General features: G+C 35.0%; 1 long non-coding RNA gene across 1 annotated transcript; it reads left to right on the top strand.

Annotated features, from left to right (window-relative positions):
* Nucleotides 1–1,830: 1,830 nt before the first annotated feature.
* On the top strand, nt 1,831–2,461 carry LOC141706483 (uncharacterized). Its single transcript, XR_012568843.1, has 3 exons — nt 1,831–1,965; nt 2,059–2,151; nt 2,369–2,461. It is a non-coding gene; the product is annotated as an uncharacterized LOC141706483 (long non-coding RNA).
* Nucleotides 2,462–8,212: the final 5,751 nt, after the last annotated feature.

Genomic DNA, 8,212 nt, shown 5'->3' with positions numbered 1-8,212 from the left:
TTTTTCAGGATGGCAGAAAAAGATTTTATTATCAAATTCTACCATAAGGGAGAGTTCATGAAAACAAAATATGTAGGTGGGACATGTACTGAGATTCCAGAATTTGTTGATGCTGATAAGTTCTCGTACACGGTTGTGATGGAGTATGTGAAGGATGATTTGAAATACACGGAAATAGGCGGAGTTTATGTCAAAAACATGCTGAATGGTTGGAAACTAATTGCCAATGACAGTGAACTAAGTGAGTTTATAAAGACAGTTGAAGGAGTTAATTTGGAATTTTATGTTGATAACATAATTGACAAATCTATTGATCCAACAACACAAATGCAACCACATGTGATTGTGCGACCAAGAACACAGTTTTTTGAAGGTAATGCTTAATATGGTTAAGATGATTAAATTTCACATGCTGATTTAAATTATTATTTTCACCACTACTTGCATCAACGGGTTTACAAGCAAAAAAGAAGTTTGTGACACTACAAGGGTTACAAAAAAAGAGGGAAAGTAATCGATTGGCTGGAAAATCGGTTGAATATGATACTGCATTTCCGAAGGTTAGGAAGTATTTAAATTGTATATTACATATTTGTCCTATAATGTATGTCTATAGTTTAATGTAATATATATCTACTCTATATTTCAGAATATTCCAGAATACGAAAGAAAAAGGTTGATGCGAAAGAAAGAGAACGCTGAGATGATAGAGAAGCTCAGCATAAATAAACTGTCAGCTGATCTTGGTAAGAAAAAGGACAAACCAAAAGAGAAAGTACAGGAGGATGATGATTCAATGCTAGAGTTTGATCGGGAGTACATTCCTGGACACGATAGTTTATCTGAGGATGAAAAGGATACTGCAGAGGTTATGTCAAAGCAGGTTAGGCAAAGAAAAAAAATTAAGCTAGTTTCTGCAGGTAAAAAAATGAACAATACTGCCCCCCGAAGAACACGTTCAGCAACAACTCCTTCGCAAGTAAAAATATAATTTGTTAATTCTTCTATTTTATAATTTATCTACTATATTAGTCTGTCATTATAATCTATACTAATTATGCTTGGATGACAGATTCCAAATTTGCCCCCATCCCCAACTGAAAATGCACCCCATCTGCCAACCGAACAACTACCACCTCCTCCTCCATTGACAGATGGTTTACCTCCTAACTTGCCCCTGAGAGCAGGGCCAGTGCCTCCCAAAAATCGTAATGACGGAATTGGTTCAATGGAGGCTTTTTTGCTAATGCGAAAACGTAAAAAGGACTTGGAATTTGTGAATGATCATGTGGATGAGGGTCCTGGTCAAACTCAAGACGAGACACATGAAATTCCATCAGGTCCTTATAATTGTTTTTTAAGTTGATTAAATAGTAGTTTCAATATTGACAATACTCTTGGAACATTAATTAGTTTATTTGTTCTATTTTAGGTCCATCAAAAGTAATAAAGCGTAGAGGACCGACATTAATGAAGGATGTGTACACAAGGGACCCTAGCAAAAAGAAGGTTATTAAGTTGAATTCAGAATTTCAGGCCGTGGCAGACGATCCCAAGGTCTTATCTGAATACAAAAACTTCTTAGGGACCTTGGCCAGGGAGTCTGTGCCACTTGATTACATCAGTTGGCATAAATATCCTGAAAGTGAGAAGGAGAGGCTATGGCAATTTGTTAACGTAAAATACAAAATTTTCTATTGTCTATCTCACCGGATACAAAATTTTCTACAATATGGCTAATTATTTTAATTGATTTACTAGAAAAAATATATCATTCCCGAGGAAGGAAGAACCTTTACACTGCGGACTATTAATGATTTGTGGAGGTTGCACAAAAGTCGGGTTAAGAAAGATCATTATCTACAATATGATAATGATGAGGATAGGCTAAAAAATAAGCCTAGTTTTGTTTCAACTGAAGTATTCAAGGTGCTGCTCAAATACTGGGGGGATGAGGAAATTCAGGTATATAAATTGATATCGCTCAACTAGATAATATTCAACCTTTTTTTATGTAGTCTGTTTTTTAATACTTTGTTCACTTCACTTAATTGTCAGAGACGATCTAAGACTGCTTCAGAAAATCGTGCCTTGATTGTAGAAACACACACAGCTGGTCGTACAAGTTTTGCGCAAATTGGAGAGAAAATAGTAAGTCATGTTTAAAGCACGGTGTTACTTTTATTAAGAAAATGTATGTAGTTTCGGAGTCTTGAATATATTCTGGTTGAACTTGGTCTAATAAATAAATAAAAATCATAAGTAGTAGTATAACTTTTAATGTGCTTATGAAATCCCAAATTCTATATTTCCTTAGTTTCATTCTATAGTTTTTAATGTTATGACTTCAATTCCATTCTGCTGGCAGAAAGCTGAGAACAAAATCGAACCTAAAGAACCAGCTCCCTCGGATCTTGTTTACGTTGAAACTCGTAAACGAAAGCCAGGACGTAAATACAAGGTAAAAGATCACTTTGACAAAATTGATAAATTTGCACTTGTAAAAAAAATATTATCGCTCGGCTCTAGTTAAACTTAATTGTATTTTCTGATCCCTCAATATTTGGCAGACTACAATTCCTATCGATGACAAGGATGAAAATGGACATGCTCAACATGATATTGAAGATGGTTCTCATGGGGCAAACAACAGTGCTCACACAGAAAAGAAATCAAAAAAGCCAGCCCATGGACCGAATTGGCTTATTGGAAGATCAGGCCAAACGAGGAAAACTGTTAAGCTAGATGTGCCAGCATTTAGTCAGAGTTCTAGTGCTAGTATTGATGTTGCTGATTTGAAAAAGTCAATAAAGGAGGAACTTCTTACTGAAATGCAGGAGATCATTGACAAAAAGGTTCGGGAGAAACTGTCAAAGGTAATAGGCAGATTGGGGGATATAGTTCCTGATTTTAATGATATTGCTGTTCAAGAGCTATATTCTGATGTTGATGAAGGCCAGAGTGAGGGGGGTGAAGACATAAATGCTCAGTGATTTCCTGTTACTAGCTAGCTGTTTAATAACTTTTGGTTGGATACTTTAATGTACTTGTTAACTAGCTAGCTGATTAAGTAGACTATATATCCTTGAACTTGAACTATGTTTGGTTATGGATGTTCTGACTTGTGGTGTTTATCGACTTTGTTTCGACTTTAAACTAGATGTTTGGTTTGTTATTTTGATGGTTAGTTGGTTATTTTGAGTTGCAGTTGGATATATTATTTTCAAGAGAATATATGCATGTTTGAATTTCTGGTAACAGCTGGTATTCCAATATATGTCTAAATGTTGCACAGAAATATTGCCCAAAAACAAAAAAATTATTACAATAGGATTTCAAATGTAGCATACAACTGTTGCCTTGCAAGCTAAAAAGTATTACAATAGGGTTTCAAATGTTGCATACAATTGTTGCTTTAAAATATAAAACGTATTACAACAGGGTTATAAATGTTGCAGACAAATGTTACAATAGGATATTGTAACACTAAAAAAAAGTTACTAAAAATGCTAAAAATGTTACAATAGTGTTCTAGCATGGGGTTATTGTAATACTTGACAAATGTTGCAATACACACACAACATGTTGCAATAGGGGTCTATTGCAACGGCAGCAAATGCAACACCGAATTTTGGATAAAATGTTACAATAGATGATATTGCAACACATTCGACCCCTAATACAACGTTTTTTTGGGCTTGCAATAGCCAATATATGGTGTAGTGTTATATGAGGCAAAAATGAAAGAAAATTTCTTATATTCCTTCTGAATTGTTTCTCTTCTCCAATTTCTTGATTCTTGATTGAGACAACAGTGTTGTGGTATGACGCTTTGTCGAAATGACGAAGAGTCGGGTGGGACGCCACCTAATCATGTGCTGTATGCCATATAGTATGAAAGACTGGCCATCTTGAGTACGAATATGGTTGTCTCATTCTTCACTCATTTTTCTTCTTTCAATTTTCTGATTTATAAGTTCTCCCAATCGTTTGTGGCATTGTTATTCCCTATTCAATTTTCAATCCAAATCATATTCACAAACTCTCCCCTTGCATAGAGCCTGTTCTTTGACGACTACAAAAGAAATAGAATAGTTACGTACGACAGGTAGAATTACGTGTCGAAGGAGAATATGATTGCAAGCCGATAAATGGGAGACCTTTGCGAACAAGGAAGAATGGATTCATCGACAATGCGGTCATGGCAAAGACATCAAATCTGACAGTTGTTCGTGTTACGAGGATCTCATGAGTACGGTAGATTACGTTAATGTGATATACTTCGAATTGGAAAATTTTGATAAGGAAGTAAAGTTGTGTGCGTCAAACGGAGCAAACGAGTATCGGGACAACAATCAAATATCATGAAAATTCTGAACAATGACTCAGACATGCAATTACTACGTGAAACATCCCTTCGTCGCGGGGAGATATTTATCGTGAAGATTCAAGATGAAAGAAATCTTAAATATAATCGAACATCGAATGTGTTCTTTAAGAAGTTGTGAAGATCTTTAACTTGCATAAATAAGTGATGGTGAATGCTCATACCCGGGTCAGTGACGAAAGTTTAATACGGAAACATAAGTGAAAATGAAGATATGGTGATTCGACGGTGGAGTTTTTTAAGAAATAACGAGATAATGATTAAGTTTCCACCAGACTGCGATGATAGTAATGAAAACCGTGTATAGTTATTAAAAGATAAACAAATCAATTAATGAAATTGAAAGTGTATCGTCCAAGATAGGTGATTGTGGGATTGGTGGAAATATGCAGCATAATTCTTAAAAGTAATTGTACACAATTGGTAATGACAAGAAATAAGTTAAAAGTGTTGGATTTTAACACAGCGGGGTCATGGAAAAACACTTTTACACATACAAAATCCAAATAAAAGCATATAAATCGTGAATAAAAATTCGAGGGATCGAATCTAACCTTTAAAAATAATTCGGAGACAACGATCAGAGATCCTCAGCAGTTGCTCCTCAAGTGTGAAGCACTCCACCGGTATCCACCAAGAAAACGATGTTAAGGAGGAGGAAAGAGGTGGAGAGAATTGGGTTTTCAAAACTTTTTGGGTTTTCGGGTTCTATGTGGGTTAGAATAAAATAGGGTCTATAATAGTGTATTTATAGGCAAAATTTTCAGCTGAAATGTTCCCATAAATAATATTATTATTATCCCATTTATTATTCTCATTAATAATTAAAACACCTTTTAATTATTAATCCTTTTTCTAAACACTTTAGAAATAATTCTCTCTCTTGATTTAATTTCCAAAAATTAAATCCTTAATTAATAATATTAAGAACTTTTCTTAATTAATTTATAATCAATTAAATCTCATTTAATCAATTATTAAATTTGCCAATTAATTAATTATTTATTTCATAAATAAATAATTATTAGCCATTATTAATTAATTCCTCCACCATTAAATCATTCTCTTTTTATGGTGTGACCCTCTAGGTTAAATATTAAGCCGGTAGTAGAAATAAAAAATAATAAAACTATTTTATCATTATTTATATAAATTCTCTAATTTATTAAATATGATTAATTAATTAATCACATTTATTCTACATCGTGAGGGATACTTCTCAGCATATCGCGACTATCTGGATAATATGAATTCACTGCTTAGAATACCAAGAACCTATTCAGTGAATAGTTACCGTACAATAAACTCCTTCTACCCTACAATGTCCCGATTAAATACAAGGCATGGATCTCGTGTCAAGCCTATCTAATTTAATCACTGCGTAGTTCTATGCAAATTAGAAACTCCTTTCTAATTTCATTCACTCTGGCCAGAGATTCCTGAACTTGCATAAGTGGATCAGCCTTGAACATTCGCTTCCTTCACCGGAAGGGGTAGATCCTTTATTGATCATACACTATCTTCGTGTACAAATTCCTATACCCAGAAGAGCCCTAATAATTGTCCCTGGAGACTAAGAACTAAACAAAGCATAGTTCAGTGTACATAAGATGACTATGATGACCTCAAGTCTAATGATACTTGTACAACTATCACTATGTGAACAACTACTGACACGTGAGTGAACTCCATCAGTTGTTCAGCTGTGCGAGTCATGTTCAGTGAACTTATTCTATAATAAGCACCTACATACTAGCTATAGTGTCACCACACAAATGTCTATGAGAACAGACATCCTTCATAATGAAGCAAGTATAGTATGTACCGATCTTTGCGGATTATTAATTACCAGTTAGTAATCCTATGACCAGGAACTATTTAAGTTTAGAGTTATCATCTTTTTAGGTCTCACTATTATGATCTCATCATAATCCATAAAAAGCTTTACTCTAAACTATTGTATATCTTATTTAAACACTTAAATAGATAAAGCCCGTAATAAAAACAAAACAAGTCTTTTATTAATATCAATGAAATCAAAACAGATTATATAAAGAGTTATTCCTAAATCCTAATTCATGATTGGACTTAGGACACATTCCTTTCAATCTCCCACTTGTACTAAAGCCAATCACTCTGGTATCTAATACCCATCTAGTCTTTATGACGATCAAAGTGACTTTCAGAAAGTAGCTTTGTGAGTGGGTCTGCTATGTTGTTATGTGTGTCAACTCTAATTCAATACAATACAAGAAATGTTACCACGCTCCCACTAACCCTTTTGTAGACGCATGGTTCATCTTCGTTTTTGATAAAATCAAACTCTTTGATTGTCTCATCAAAACGAATGTTCCATCTTTCGAGAAGCTTGCTTTAAACCATATATGGTTCGCAGTATCTTACACACTAGGTTTTCATTTCTCTTGGAAAGAAAACCATCTGGCTATTTGCCAGATCTCATAGTAGTAGTAAGCAGCAATCGCAAGCAAAATCCGAACTGATTATAACAGGGCTATAGGAAAAAGGTTTCATCAAAGTCAATCCATTGCCTTTGTTTGAATCCTTTTGCCACAAGCCTGGCCTTAAAGGTCTCCAGCTGGCCATCTGCTCTAATCATTCTTTCGTATACCGTATACATAGGTTCCATTCCGGATTTCATGGCACTTTGCCATTTCTCTGAGTCAACACTACTCATAGCCTCATTATAGGTCACAGGGTCGTCATCATCAATGATCGACAACTCATTGTCATTCTCAATGACAAGGCCATATTACCTCTCAGGTTGGCGAGACACTCTCCCTGACCTATGAATGGGCTGTTCCACAAAAGGTTGTTCAGTCAGAACAGGTGTTTCCACTTGATCCGTAGTAGTTTATGCTTCTTGAACTTCATCAAGTTCAATTTTGCTCCCACTGTTTCCTTCAAGGATAAACTCCTTTTCCAAGAAGGTAGCATGTCTGGAGACAAACACCCGATGATCGGTGTAAAAGTAATACCCTAAAGTCTCTTTAGGATATCCCATCAAACTACATTTTACGGATCGATATTCCAGCTTATCTGGGTCAACTTTCTTGACATAAGCTAGACATCCCCAAATCTTAACGTGTTTAAGACTCGGTTTCCTTACTTTCCATATCTCATATGGAGTTTGAGGAACAGATTTGGAAGGCACCTTATTCAGTAAATATGCTGAGGTTTCCAATGCATAACCCCATAGGAATACTAGAAGATTTGCATAGCTCATCATGGACCGAACTATGTCTAACAAAGTTCGATTTCTCCTTTCAGATACCAATCTAGAGGAGTCCACTGGGAGACTATACCATTTATTTTGTGATAATCTAGAAACACTCCATTAAAGTATTCACCACCTTGATTTGATCGAAGAGTTATAATACTATGTTTGGTTGTTTCTCCACTTCATACTTATATTCTTTGAACTTTTCAAAGGCCTCAGACTTGTGTTTCATCAAACACATATCTGAATCCAGATCTATCATCTATGAAAGTAATGAAGTATGAAAATCCACCCATGGCTTGCGTAGACATTGGTCCACATACATCTGTGTGTACCATTCCTAGCAAATTTGCAGCCCTCTCTCCATGTCTACTAAATGAAGACTGCAATGCCACTATAAAGTGAGATTTTCATCATCCCTTTTCTTTTATTAGTTTGTTCAATCTGAAGTAAATTATGTCACATATATACAGACCATTATTTAAAGTACCACGTCCATAAGAAATATATTCTAGAAAACATTAATGAAGATCCCGCTCTCAATAATAAATGAAAATCCATCCAAGTCTAACATGGGAATAATATTC

The sequence above is a fragment of the Apium graveolens genome, chromosome 2 (genome assembly GCF_009905375.1).
Source record: "Apium graveolens cultivar Ventura chromosome 2, ASM990537v1, whole genome shotgun sequence".
NCBI classification, from domain to species: Eukaryota; Viridiplantae; Streptophyta; class Magnoliopsida; order Apiales; family Apiaceae; genus Apium; species Apium graveolens.
This window is presented reverse-complemented; position numbering and strand designations above follow the sequence as displayed.